Here is a 12,298-nt window from a genome sequence, read left to right as displayed (position 1 = left end):
TACAACAGCCAATATAATCAAACTTTTTTATTAAACCACATTTGCCATAAATCCCAACATGATATCATGTCTTTTGCACCAATCACAACGCAACTGGCTATATTAAACATGTCAGCGCCATTTTAACTTTCTCTTTCTTTGCTGCTTCTTGGTTAGTTGAGTGAATCTTATCTTACTTTTTCTTGTTGTCAAATATTTTCACAGAGCTTTTTCCCACATTGTACTGTGTATGCGAGTCTCCAATCTCTCTGTGGCCCCAAATTTTGGTACCCAAAGGGGGTGCTGGGAGGCGGGAAGGCAAAGTGCTTCAGCGCAAGGACCTTGTCAGTCCTTTCTGTGTGCATTGTTTGCATAGCTTATTTCCTGACTGGTATCAGGTGTTAGGGGGCCACACACTTAGGTTCAGCAAGTACGAGCCCGCTCCTGCACTGTTGTTGCCACCTCTGTAGAGCTTAACCACCCCCACGACCTTTGCCTGGGCAAGTTCAGGCCAACACAGGACTCTTTCTTGAGGGGCTTACTTAGCACATGGCTTTTCAGCCACGTGTCCTCATTTTTAAGCTTCCCTTCTCCGGCTGCCTGGGTTAGCCCCCCCAGTATTGGGCAGTGTACTCTCTGCCATAACTCACAGGTGGTCGGCCATGGCAGAAGCAAATCAGCCTGTAAACCTCCCCTATGATCAGAAAGATGATGACCTCATTTTAACACTATGGGTAAAACCCATGGTGTGGGGCCTGTGGAATATTCAATGATGTCATGTTTCAAAAGTGTTGGCAATTCTTTCTCTACAGCTTTTTGCAGATGAAAAACAACTCTTTGGTGCTGCTGGGCAACCAGAACGTCTTCGTTGATGTGAAGCTCTACTTTTTATTTCTTGAGTGTTCCCAAACCATGTAAAAAAAGATGGGAATTGTCTCATAATCTCTGGCTGATCAGGGAGGTTGTAGTTGAGAGATATTAACCTCATATCAGCCACTGTGGAAAAACTGATCAAACTTGCACTAGTCGAAGTTCCTTGTAGAACACGAATGATGGCTCGTACTGCCGTCGTTTTGTGTTGTATTACCTCTGTGACCAACCAATGGCTTTATAGAGGTTTAGAAGCTGCCCAGGTGTATCCCTTTGTGTCTGAAGGAGTAAGGTGTGACACAGCCAAGAGACTGTTTAATTTTTCCACTGGCATGATATTAATTGATGCAATGCTGTCGATGATGAAGGATATGGAGTGACTGTTTACTTTCAAGGTAATTCTGGGACGGTGTCCGAACAAAGTTTGGCGCTTTGTTTGGTGTGTTGTCTTTGAACTTCGGTCTTCTTCACAGGCAGCTAACCCCACATATGCATGCTGACTTTTGGTGGACATAATCAGCACAGACCCATCTTCTTTGCTGGTACTCAATAGCAACGTTGAAGGGCCTTTCTACTACAAACTTGACGATGATTGATGTTGCTTGGTCTTTACTTGTCATAGCTGATGTTGCATTTTGGTTTTGTGGGCATGGCGGGAGTGCTTCAGGTACATTCTTGTGTCCATCTTTTCTTTCCGTTGTGACACACTTGATTTTTCTTTCGCTTGACACCGAGTTATGAAATGGTTCTCTTTCCCACAATCCTTACAGATTTGCCTAGGGCTGAACATTTGCTTTCATGGGGAAACGAAAATCCACATCAGAGGCACAGTTGTGTTTTCTTTGACAACGTCATCGGTTTGTGCGTATGCTTGCTTTTCATGGTTAACGCTGATTCATTGTGCACTGTCCCTGCTTCCATGCCAGCAGCTTGTTGTTCTGCTTGCTTCTCTTATCTCTCAGCCATCAGCATTTCATTTAGACTTAATGTCTCTCTTAACATGCCCCTCCTAAAAGAATTAGAAAGGCAGCCATCAATGATTCTGAGGTGCATGGCTTCTTCATTGATAAAGTCACAGAACTTGCAATGTTTAATAAGAACATCAAGACTTTCAACAAACTCATCCATTGTTTCACCAGTCTGTTGTCATGCTTTGTTGAAGATATACCTTTCATAATCAACATTCGGGATTGGATTGAATTTGGCTTCCAGTGCTTCTTTCATCATTCTGTACAATGTTGTGCCAGTTTTTGAAACTCTCTTAAGCCCATCTCTCACTCCATCACTTGCAAGGTTTTTCAAATATTTGATCATTTTCTTCTCAACTTCCTCCTCAAGTACATCTATGAAGTCATCAAATGTTTGAATCCACGCAGTCTACCTGGCACCAACGTTCTGTTTCTTGGATGTATCGAACGGCGGTGGTGGCTTCAAGAACACGGCTGCATTGTATTTCACACTCCCTTCTGCCGCCATTACATTAGCACGTGTCGTTCAAATGATTTCAATGTGCAGAGGGACTCCAACAACCTCTGTGAGTATCAGAGACCTTAGTCTCAGTATGCTTCAATAGCCCCTAAATTTGAGTATGCTGTGTTTTGTACCTGGTTGGCATTATAGTTGTTTTCTGGCTTTCTCTGAGTAGTTGCTCTATGTTCTGGGTGTAGCGCAGCGTCTCTGCTGACAACCTCACTAGGGGTAATGGTGGGCATTTTGAATACACTCCTCCGCAGGGCCTTCGATTGCTTCTGCGGCCGTGTATAGGCTGGAGCAGGGCACACTCCATGTGTGTTGGTCGCAAACTGCTTTGCATCGATTCTGGGCATAGATGGCATGCATGAGCAGTTTGCTGTACCACTGCAAACTCTCAGGGGGAGCAGTCTTGTTTTCCACAGGCACGTAATCCCCTACTCGTCACCAGTTGTAGCGTCTTCCCCAGCCCTGGATCATGCGAATAGATCATGCCACACACTGGAGTTGCGGTTTGGCATATCTTAATTCTTCAACATCCATTAACACACTGCACATTATCATCTTCCCAGAGCCACACCCTGATACCTACTCGTATATCACATAGGGCCACATGTACGCGTACCTTTCCTCTCGTCGCAAACGGCCTGATTCTGCAAATCGGGCCGTTTGCGACGAGAAAAAAGCATTTTGATATGTACAGACCCATTTTTGCGATTCCGTAATCTTTTTACCGAATCACAAAAAGGGTTTGCGAGTCGCAATTAGGAAGGGGCATTCCCTTCCTAATTGCGAGTAGCAGTAAAACAATTGCAGTTAGCACCTGCCTCAAATTGGTGCTAACCCATTCGCAAAAGGGAACCTTCCCCTTTGTTAATGCATGCGAAAACATTTATTCAGAGCAGGCAGTGGTCAAACGGACCACTGCCTGCTATCAACAAATGAAAAGAAAACTTTTCATTTTTGTTTTTGAAATGCATTCTGTTTTCCTTTAAGGAAAATGGGCTGCATTTAAAAAAAAATACTGATTTATTTAAAAGCAGTCACAGACATGGTGGTCTGCTGACCCCAGCAGGCCACCATCACTGTGAGTGCCGCCATTCCAAGTGGGGTCGCAAAGTGCGACCTACCTCATGAATATTCACGAGGTAGGTCATTTCCGACCCCACTGCGAATAGCAAACAGTGTCATTGACACTGTTGTACATCAGGTTTTGCAACTCGCAAATTGCAAGTCGCTAACGAGTCGCTAAGTCTCGCAATTTGCGAGTTGCAAAACCTGATCTTTGTACATGTGGCCCATAGTCCCTGTTCAGAGTTCGCCCGGAACCACACGGTTACAGTGTGTATAGCATCAATATGCTGTACATTCTACTATCGTCAGTGTGGTTATTAAATTCCCAACAGGGTCATTCTAACACACTTAAATGGGCAAAGCAAATCTATAGGTGCTATCATATAAAATTTGAAACAGGCACTGGAAAATGATACTCAGCCTGGCATCGAACTACTTAAATGTCCTGAAATGTGTATGTCTAATTCTAGTAGTTTAAATGGGACGGTTAGGCTAGGGAAACGTTTGTAGAAATGAAATGTTTGATAGTTTTTAAAATTAGATATAAGGCGAATTGCGATGCTTCAAAGACTCAATGTTTCTCTTATTTTCTAAACATGCTTTCAACAGATCAAACATATAACTATCAGCGAACACCGCACTCCCACCCCGCCTTCAGTTTTTGCCTAAAATTCTTGAGGCATGCTCCGTTATACACACAGGAGGGTTTAGTCAGCAGAACATTTATCACAAATAAAAAGCTGTATTCTGGGGTCCATATGTTCAAAATCCTGCAAGGCAAACTCAGCCTTCCAGCCTTCCCATGCCAGTTAATAGAGTAAATTAAATCAGGTAATAGAGCATTATAATAAGGAATCATATTAATTCTAAAGTTTCTATTCTAGATCCCCGAGTCCATGACTGCTTTACTGTGTTACTCTGTAGTAGTCTAGTTCCAATACCCACAACTGAGTGCCGGCCATTTCAAACTGGGCTTTGGTGTTCTTCGACTGTAAAGATGGATGTGTTCCTTTAACAAAGTTGTAGGAATAATAAAAATCGAGAGGTATAAAGGAGCCCCAACTGAAAGAAACGTGAAAATATTACTTTCAAGGCGCTAGCCAACAACGTCATCGGTACTGACACACACGAAAGACTAAGTTGTTTCGCTTCAAGCAACCGCTTCAAGCAACCGAAGGTAGTAGAAACAAAAGAAATACTGTTACGACAGCGGAGCCAGAAAAAAACACAGGAAGGAAACTGGAATAGTGTTTTTTTTGTATTCGGTAAATCTTTATTGAAACCTTAAGGTGTGGAAGAGCGCCAAGACAGGGCGATAGGACCGTTCGTGTGTAAAGAATGGACAAGGTTCACCTATATAGCTGTTTCTCAGGGTCGCTGGCTATAACTTTTTAGCGGTAGGACTGCTATATGTGTCTTGGAAACTCAACATTTTTCAACTTTGGTGTTCATGTTTTGTAGGAATTATGGTGATGCAAATACCTGTGTGGTTATTCCATGTACATTATTTGTCCTGTTGCGTTGGTTAGATTGGCTAGTTCTAAAGTGTACGTTTTTCAACGTAGGTCTTGTTTTTGATTCATATAAATACTCCATCTGCTGATTTATCGTATTCAATTATACTAATATTTGTAGTGGGACATTTGTACAGCGTTTAAATCTCCACATGGGATCCTGAAGCTCTTGCCTCACGGGTAGCATCCTACTCTGTGTGTTGTATTGCAGCTTTTATATAGAAGTTACACTGAAGCTCATGCCCTCATGGGTACCCAGCTGAGCTGTGTAGAGTTTGTGGTTGGAAGGATGCTGTCTTTGTTTTTTGATCCTCTCTGGAAGTGTTTTATGTCATGGTTGATGACCACTGACGTGCGCTTATTTTGAATTATGGGATGCAACTCTTGGCATTATGGTGGTGAAGACGTTTGAGAGTCAGACCTACATTTTGTGGTTTTCAGTTAGCTTGCATCATTGAGCAGCTCTGCATATCCCTTGATGCATACATACCAGCCCTCCTGAATCAGAGGGGAGACTGACCATTTCAAAGCTAATCTCCCGCCTCCCAATTCCTGCATGTAAAAACCTGATTCCTCTGCAGGCTTCAGCTGACAGGGCCTGGTCTTGTGTAACTCGGAGTATGAACTGCTAGTAACCTGCTCCTACAGGCCATTGGACATCACTTGCATCACGCTCTCTCTGCCTGCTGTAGCGCTTTCTCCGTGCTCCTGACCGGTACAGAAAAAAGTACATTTGCGTATCTAACATCCGTTCCTGCAGCAGCAGACTTGCAAATCCCCTTTATTGCAGTAAGCTTATACTGCTCCAAATAGAAGTCAATGGGGCAATACATTCTTTTTTTCTAGAAACCTCCCACTTTTCAGTTTTAAAATGTTAGCATGTATGTTTTATGGTATATTTTATGATCATAGTCTAAGTTACTTCACTTAGTTGTCCAAGCTGATCTTTTGTTTAAAAATGTTGGTCCGGAGCAGGTATGATTGGAGAGAGAAACGATAGGGAGATCTGCTGGACTGGGCTTTGTTACTATCATTCCATATCTGAATGTCATTGTGAGATATGAAGAAGCGGCCATAGTGTGTGGCTAATTGGGATATGCAGTGTTGTGCTAGATTAAAGTCCTATGATTGGCCAGCAGTATGTGACCAATTTCTTTAGTTATTCCATGCCTGTTCTTTTGGTGATTCAGCACTTTGTGGTGTAGTGAGTAGTTGTACACCATGCAGCAGTTCTGGACCATGCAGTTCAGATACATATTACCTCTGTGTCTTCATCCTCTTCCCAGTCATTACTTCTGAAATGGTCTTCACTTCTGAGAGAGCAACAACCCAGAAGATTATGAAAATGAAACCATCACACTGGGTGTTGTAAGGAAGTTGTGGGCTTACCTTCACTTTTTGCTAGATGTTACTGGTTTTTCGACTCTGAAGGGTACTGGGCTGAGCTGACCAGGTTCCAGTATGTGCTCTGACCCATAAAGAAAATGTACAATTGGCTAATCCCTGATTGGCATATTTAACTTACCTAAAAGTTCCTAGTATATGGTACAAATGTACCTAGGGATAGTAAGTCAAATGTCACTAGTGATCTGCAATACTTTTTGTGCCAGCACTGCAGTGACAAAGTGAAAACAGGTCTACTATTGCAGTCTAGTTAGGAGATTTTAAACTGCCAAATAAACTCTTTTCCCAAGTCAGAACCTCCATTTTTAGGTCTCAACTAGAAAGAGTATGCACAGTCTCAAAGAGACATGTTGGTTATGATCTGTGGGCTTCAGCCCACCCATAGGCACGTCACTCTCATATCCTTAGTCTCCTTTTGTCCATGGCATGCATGGGGACCTAGACCAAGTATTTGTGTCCATCCAGTGCTCTGTTTTCGGAGCTATTTCTTTCTTTGTGTTTCAACACTTCACACTCCCTCTCCTGTTAACTTTTTCCCCCTCCCACCTGCCACATCCCAAGCCCAGGCAGATCCCCACCCTACCTTACCTATCCTTCACCCCCATTACCCACCGGATCCCTGGCTGACTCTCTTTGCAGCAGACTAGCATTTGTTCCCTGTCTGTAGAATCATCCCTTTCAAGCTTCCAGAGCAAAGCATCCTGGCGAGGAGGCATTGGGGTGAAACCTGCCCTGTGCCGTTTGCATTTAGGGTACATTGTGGACCCCACTAGTGTATTATGCAGCACTGATTTAAAGCCACTTATGGATCACACACAATTACAGCATCTGTGAGTGACCGCCAGATTTATCTTTGTATCACCATTAGAAATGATCAATGCTACACTATGTCAGCAGCACTGGTAGGTCCTTTAAGATGAAAGGATGCTGATGGAACAAAATTTAATTATGCTAAAACTGAACTGCTAATGCTGCTTCTCGCACCCGGATCCCAACCTTGGATCTCGTCACAGATCCTTTCACTTTCCTTCCTAGGCTTTTCAGCACATGAATTAAGAAGGAGGATCACACTGAGCATCAGTCTCCAGGAGGCAAAGTAAGGCCATGCTTGGCTCCAGGCACTGCCTACATGCGCTTAGTTAAGGTGTCGCAGCTAACCTGAGCTGTGATTTGGTTAGCTAAAATTAACATAATATTACGAACTGCACAAAGGCCTATCACATTATCAAAGCAGTTATTTCATATACCATTCTTAATCTTTTATTCAAGTAGTTTGAGTCACAAATGGGAGTCTTCTGGACCTCAGTGGCACTGATGTTATGGACTGTGAAAGGATGAAAGGCTGCACCCTCTTCTGGTTACACAGAGACCTACCAACTGGTGCATTATCTCAGTATTTCACTGATTCACTGCACCAAGAGCATGCATGTGTGGCCTGCAGAGAAAAATGTTGGATTCTCAGCCTTGTGAGTGGTCTTCGAGGATAGACCTGCCTACATCTCACACCCGCAATATCCTCTTTCTTGAGTCTCCCCCCTCACCTTCTACTCTATCCCTACAGGCTCCCCGAGGGGACTTCATTTTTAGTTCTCAGCTAGACAGCGCATGCACTGTCTCGAACAGACGTTATTTACAATCTGTGGGCTTCAGCCCTCCCCAAGAACATATTGCTTGCAAAGGATTCTTGCTGCATTAAAATTTCTAGCAGTGTTGCAGCCAGCCTGATTGAATCTGGCCAATGCTTTTTGCTCCCATTAGAAGAACAACTGGAGGCCCCCAGCACTGTATTTCAGCAAAAAAATGTTTTATTTCAACAAGCTTTCGAGGTCCCCTAACAGATGTGTAACACACCTAAAATACTGTTTCAGTCACCTGGCATCTGTGCGTAGTCTTAAGATCAAAGGTTCCAGCCATCTTTCCACAAGAGGAGCAGGCTCAAATGTGGGCATTACCTCTAAACATCCAGACAAATTTGTACTGCGACTTGTCTTTACAGCTGCCTTAACACGCTTTGTACAAAGCAGAAAATAAAAATAAAGGGGCAAACACAGAAAACAAGGATAAATCATGGCTTCCCTGCTTAAATGGCTTTCACATTGCCTAGACCTATTGGCTTTACTTATGCTTGTTAATATTTATACGTCCCATCTATGGAAGGTCTGAGCAGCCAACAAGTGACAGTTCTAACTAATCAAAAAGAAGGACATGTTTCTTTTGTGGTTTTCATGTCCTGAAAACAAAAACTCAAAATTTCTGTTCTCATGGTAGTAAGGTTGGTTGTCCCGTTGGCTAACATGGAGTTACTCTAGCCCAAGTGCTAAGTGCTAACCTCCATTTTTGACCACCAAATATAGTACTCAAAGGCATCCAAGGAATTGTTACATTAAAATCAAGTCATGGTCAAAATCACTTTTGCTATGAGTTAAGTATAGAAAGTCACAATTGTCTTGCCCCTTAGTTCTGGGAGCAGTTGCCACAGCAGTTTTCACCCACCTGAGACAGCCTGCTGCCCTCCTGTCAGGAGATGTGAAGCTTTCCCAGGAAGGGGAACAAAAGGTCTGCTAGAGAGAGGAGGTGAGACTTCCTACTGGGTTGGCCAAAGGGTGGCCGCCACAGATGGCCCAGCTTCAAATGGGTTACCTTCTCTCGGAGACAAATGCAAGTCACACCTTGACTTGTCTGCTGCTTGGTGTAGGTAGAAAGGCTGGCATGACCTCTTGAGGAGTAAAACCAGTTGCCCAGGATATGCAGCTTATAATAGCAGACACACCTCAGGGATGTGCCTATAACTCTGACCCAGGGAAGAAGGTTCCAAACATTTTATATCTGTGTATAGAGATTCATTGATGGATTGTTTAGTGCCAACCCCACAGGAAATTATGAAGAGGGGATAGTGTTGCCCCGTGTGAATTGTAGCCCCATTAGCAAGGGAGTCTCCTCCTACCCACAAGTTCAGAATTGGCATAAAAGTGGCACTCTTGGCTCTCAGTCTGAGGACACTGCTGGACTCAGAAAGAAGAGGGGAAATACTTTGCTTGCTGAACCTATGTACTTCAGAAAGAAAGACACCAAGGAAGATTGCACCTTCTGCACCAACACAAGACTTCAGATCTGTTGTTGAACACATGGTGAGAGACTTAAAGGGTTAGATCTGCTCCCACTTGTGCCAAAGACCAGCGAGTGGACTCCAAGGCCTGGTTGTCTAGCCTCCTGTTAAGCTTCACAGACATAATGCTAAAGAAACCTTTATTCACAAATTGCCCATCAGACTAGTAGTGACTGGACTTGCTCTGGACTCTGCTGGTGTAGCCAGTGAGTCGATTCTCCCAGGTTCTGGACCCTTGGCTGGTGCTAGAGTGTACTCTTTCTCACCACAGAACTACAACTTGCAAGCCAAAGGTAAAAGATAACTTTTTTGGGCACAAAGTCCGAGGCTCATAGACTACCCTTACTTGCTCACTTGTGGGTAACCTCAAACGCCTTCAGGAACCAAAGCTTAATAACTGATAACTGGACTTCGCCTATCCATTAATGTTGAGCCCAATGCCCACCTCAAGCTACAGAGGACCCTGCCAACCTCACTGTCGACAAGAGAAAGAACCAGAAAAGTTTCTAAGTGCAAAGGTAAAATCTTGACAGGGGCCATCCTGGTGCCCGCATCCAGCTCAAGCTTCTATCCCAGTCTGCCTGAAGCTTTGACTTTGCCCTGGACCCTTGTACTCGAGGCTCATAGACTACGTTAAGAGTGAAAATAATTAATTTATGGAAAACATTGGAAAAGTCATAAATCCATTTGCCTGCATCTGATTTTTGTCGTTATGGTCTCTGTTTAACTGGTTCTGTGCAGGGGACGTAATGGTTACGTCCCACGGCACAGTGCTCCTGTGCCGAGGACGTAACCATTATGTCCCAGCACCGGAGCTTGGAGGGGGCGGGATACTCCCCCACCACCCTATGGCTGGGCTGGAAGGGGAATCTCCATTCCCTTCCACCCCCACCCCACCAGCCCCCACAGTGACGTCTGATGACGTCAGCACGTGATCGCGTGCTGACCTCATCAGAGGTCACGTCTCATCACGCTGCGGAAGATAAATGCTCAGCATTTCTCTTCTGCTTGGGAGGAGGGTTTTCTTATATTTACTTTATGTTTTATGTATGGGAGCGACCCCTTAGGGAAGGGTCGCTCCCCTGGGGGGTGGGGGGTTATGGGTTTTGGTTTTACATTTGGGCCATGAGAGCTTGGCTAACTCTCAAAATCGCCCAACTTGGAATGGCGAGGGCTGCACTTTTTGGACTTTGGGACGCTGCCATGTAGAAAAATCCACAAGACCTAGACATATCTGAAAACTAAACATCTGGGTGAGTCCAGGGTGGTGTGCTTTACATGCACCTGCACCATTTTCTTACCCACAATGCCCTGCAAACCTCCAACTTTGGAAATCACACATTTTTTTTGATGGAACCTTCCGGAATCTGCAGGAATCCACAAAATTCCTACCACCCAGCATTGTCTCATCTATACCGATAACATTTTTGCCCAACTTGTCAGCCTAAAAATAGTTTTTTTTCAAACTGCCCTTTTGGACCCACTTTGATTCCCCCTCAATTTCGACATGTTTTTGGCTCTTCCCTGTCACAGGCATTTGGCCCACCTACACAAGTGAGGTATAATTTTTACCAGGTGACAGAGGGGAACGTTGGGTGGTAGGAAGTTTGTCCTGGTGCGGTGATCTCACACAGAAATGTGGGCAAAATTTAATTTCTTTAGCTAAATTTGAGGTTTGCTGAGGATTCTGTGTAAGAAAACATTGGGGGATCCACGCAAGTCACACCTTCCTGGATTCCCTCGGGTGTCTAGTTTTCAGAAATGTTTGGGTTTGGTAGGTTTCCCTATATGGCTGCTGAGCCCAGAACCAAAAACGCAGGTCCCCCCGTCAAAAACAGGTAGTTTAGTATTTGATAATTTTGATGTTTCCACATAGTGTTTTGTGGCATTTCCATTTGCGGGCACTAGGCCTACCCACACAAGTGAGGTACCATTTTTATCGGGAGACTTGGGGGAATGCTGGGTGGAAGGACATTTGTGGCTCCTCTCAGATTCCATACCTTTCTGTCACCAAAATGTGAGGAAAATGTGTTTTTTGGCCAAATTTTGAGGTTTGCAAAGGATTCTGGGTAATGGAACCTGGTGAGAGCCCCACAATCACCCCATCTTGGATTCCCCTAGGTGTCCAGTTTTCAAAAATGCACAGGTTTGGTAGGTTTCCCTAGGTGCAGGCTGAGCTAGAGGCCAAAATCCACAGCTAGGCTACTTTGCAAAAAATAGGTCTGTTTTCTTTGGGAAAATGTGATGTGTCTACGTTGTGCTTTGGGGCATTTCCTGTTGCGGGCGCTAGGCCTACGCACACAAGTGAGGTACCATTTCTATCGGGAGACTTGGGGGAATGCTGGGTGGAAGGAAATTTGTGGCTTCTCTCAGATTCCAGATCTTTCTGTCACTGAAATGTGAGGAAAAAGTGTGTTTTTGGCCAAAATTTGAGGTTTGCAAAGGATTCTGGGTAACAGAACCTGGTGAGAGCCCCACAAGTCACCCCATCTTGGATTCCCCTAGGTGTCTAGTTTTCACAAATGCTCAGGTTTGGTAGGTTTCCCTAGGTGCAGGCTGAGCTAGAGGCCAAAATCTACAGCTAGGCACTTTGCAAAAAACACGTCAGATTTCAATGTAAAAATGCGATGTGACCATGTTGCGTTTCCTGTCGCGAGCATTAGGCCTACCCACGCAAAAGTGAGGTACCATTTTTATCAGGAGACTTGGGGGAACACAGCATAGCAAAACAAGTGTTATTGCCCCTTGTCTTTCTCTACATTTTTTCGTTCCAAATGTAAGACAGTGTGTAAAAAAAGACTTCTATTTGAGAAATGCCCTGTAATTCACATGCTAGTACGGGCACCCCAGAATTCAGAGATGTGCAAATAACCACTGCTTC

The 12,298-nt window shown here is 44.2% G+C and overlaps 1 protein-coding gene across 3 annotated transcripts in view; it reads left to right on the top strand.

Moving 5' to 3' along the window:
• TKFC (triokinase and FMN cyclase) overlaps nt 1-12,298 on the top strand; it is a 224,651-nt gene that overhangs the window by 579 nt on the left and 211,774 nt on the right. The window contains exon 1 of one of the 3 annotated variants that reach the window (XM_069223264.1): nt 4,675-4,790. The exons of 1 other annotated variant lie outside the window; for it this stretch is intronic. The gene's annotated coding sequence lies outside the window, so the exon portion shown is untranslated. Of the gene's footprint in view, nt 1-4,674; nt 4,791-12,298 lie in introns of those variants that run through there. One more of the 3 variants, XM_069223267.1, reaches the window with a different exon arrangement.

Source organism: Pleurodeles waltl, chromosome 3_1 (genome assembly GCF_031143425.1).
Source record: "Pleurodeles waltl isolate 20211129_DDA chromosome 3_1, aPleWal1.hap1.20221129, whole genome shotgun sequence".
NCBI classification, from domain to species: Eukaryota; Metazoa; Chordata; class Amphibia; order Caudata; family Salamandridae; genus Pleurodeles; species Pleurodeles waltl.
Note: the sequence above shows the minus strand (reverse complement) of the source record. Positions and strands in the feature narration are given on the sequence as shown.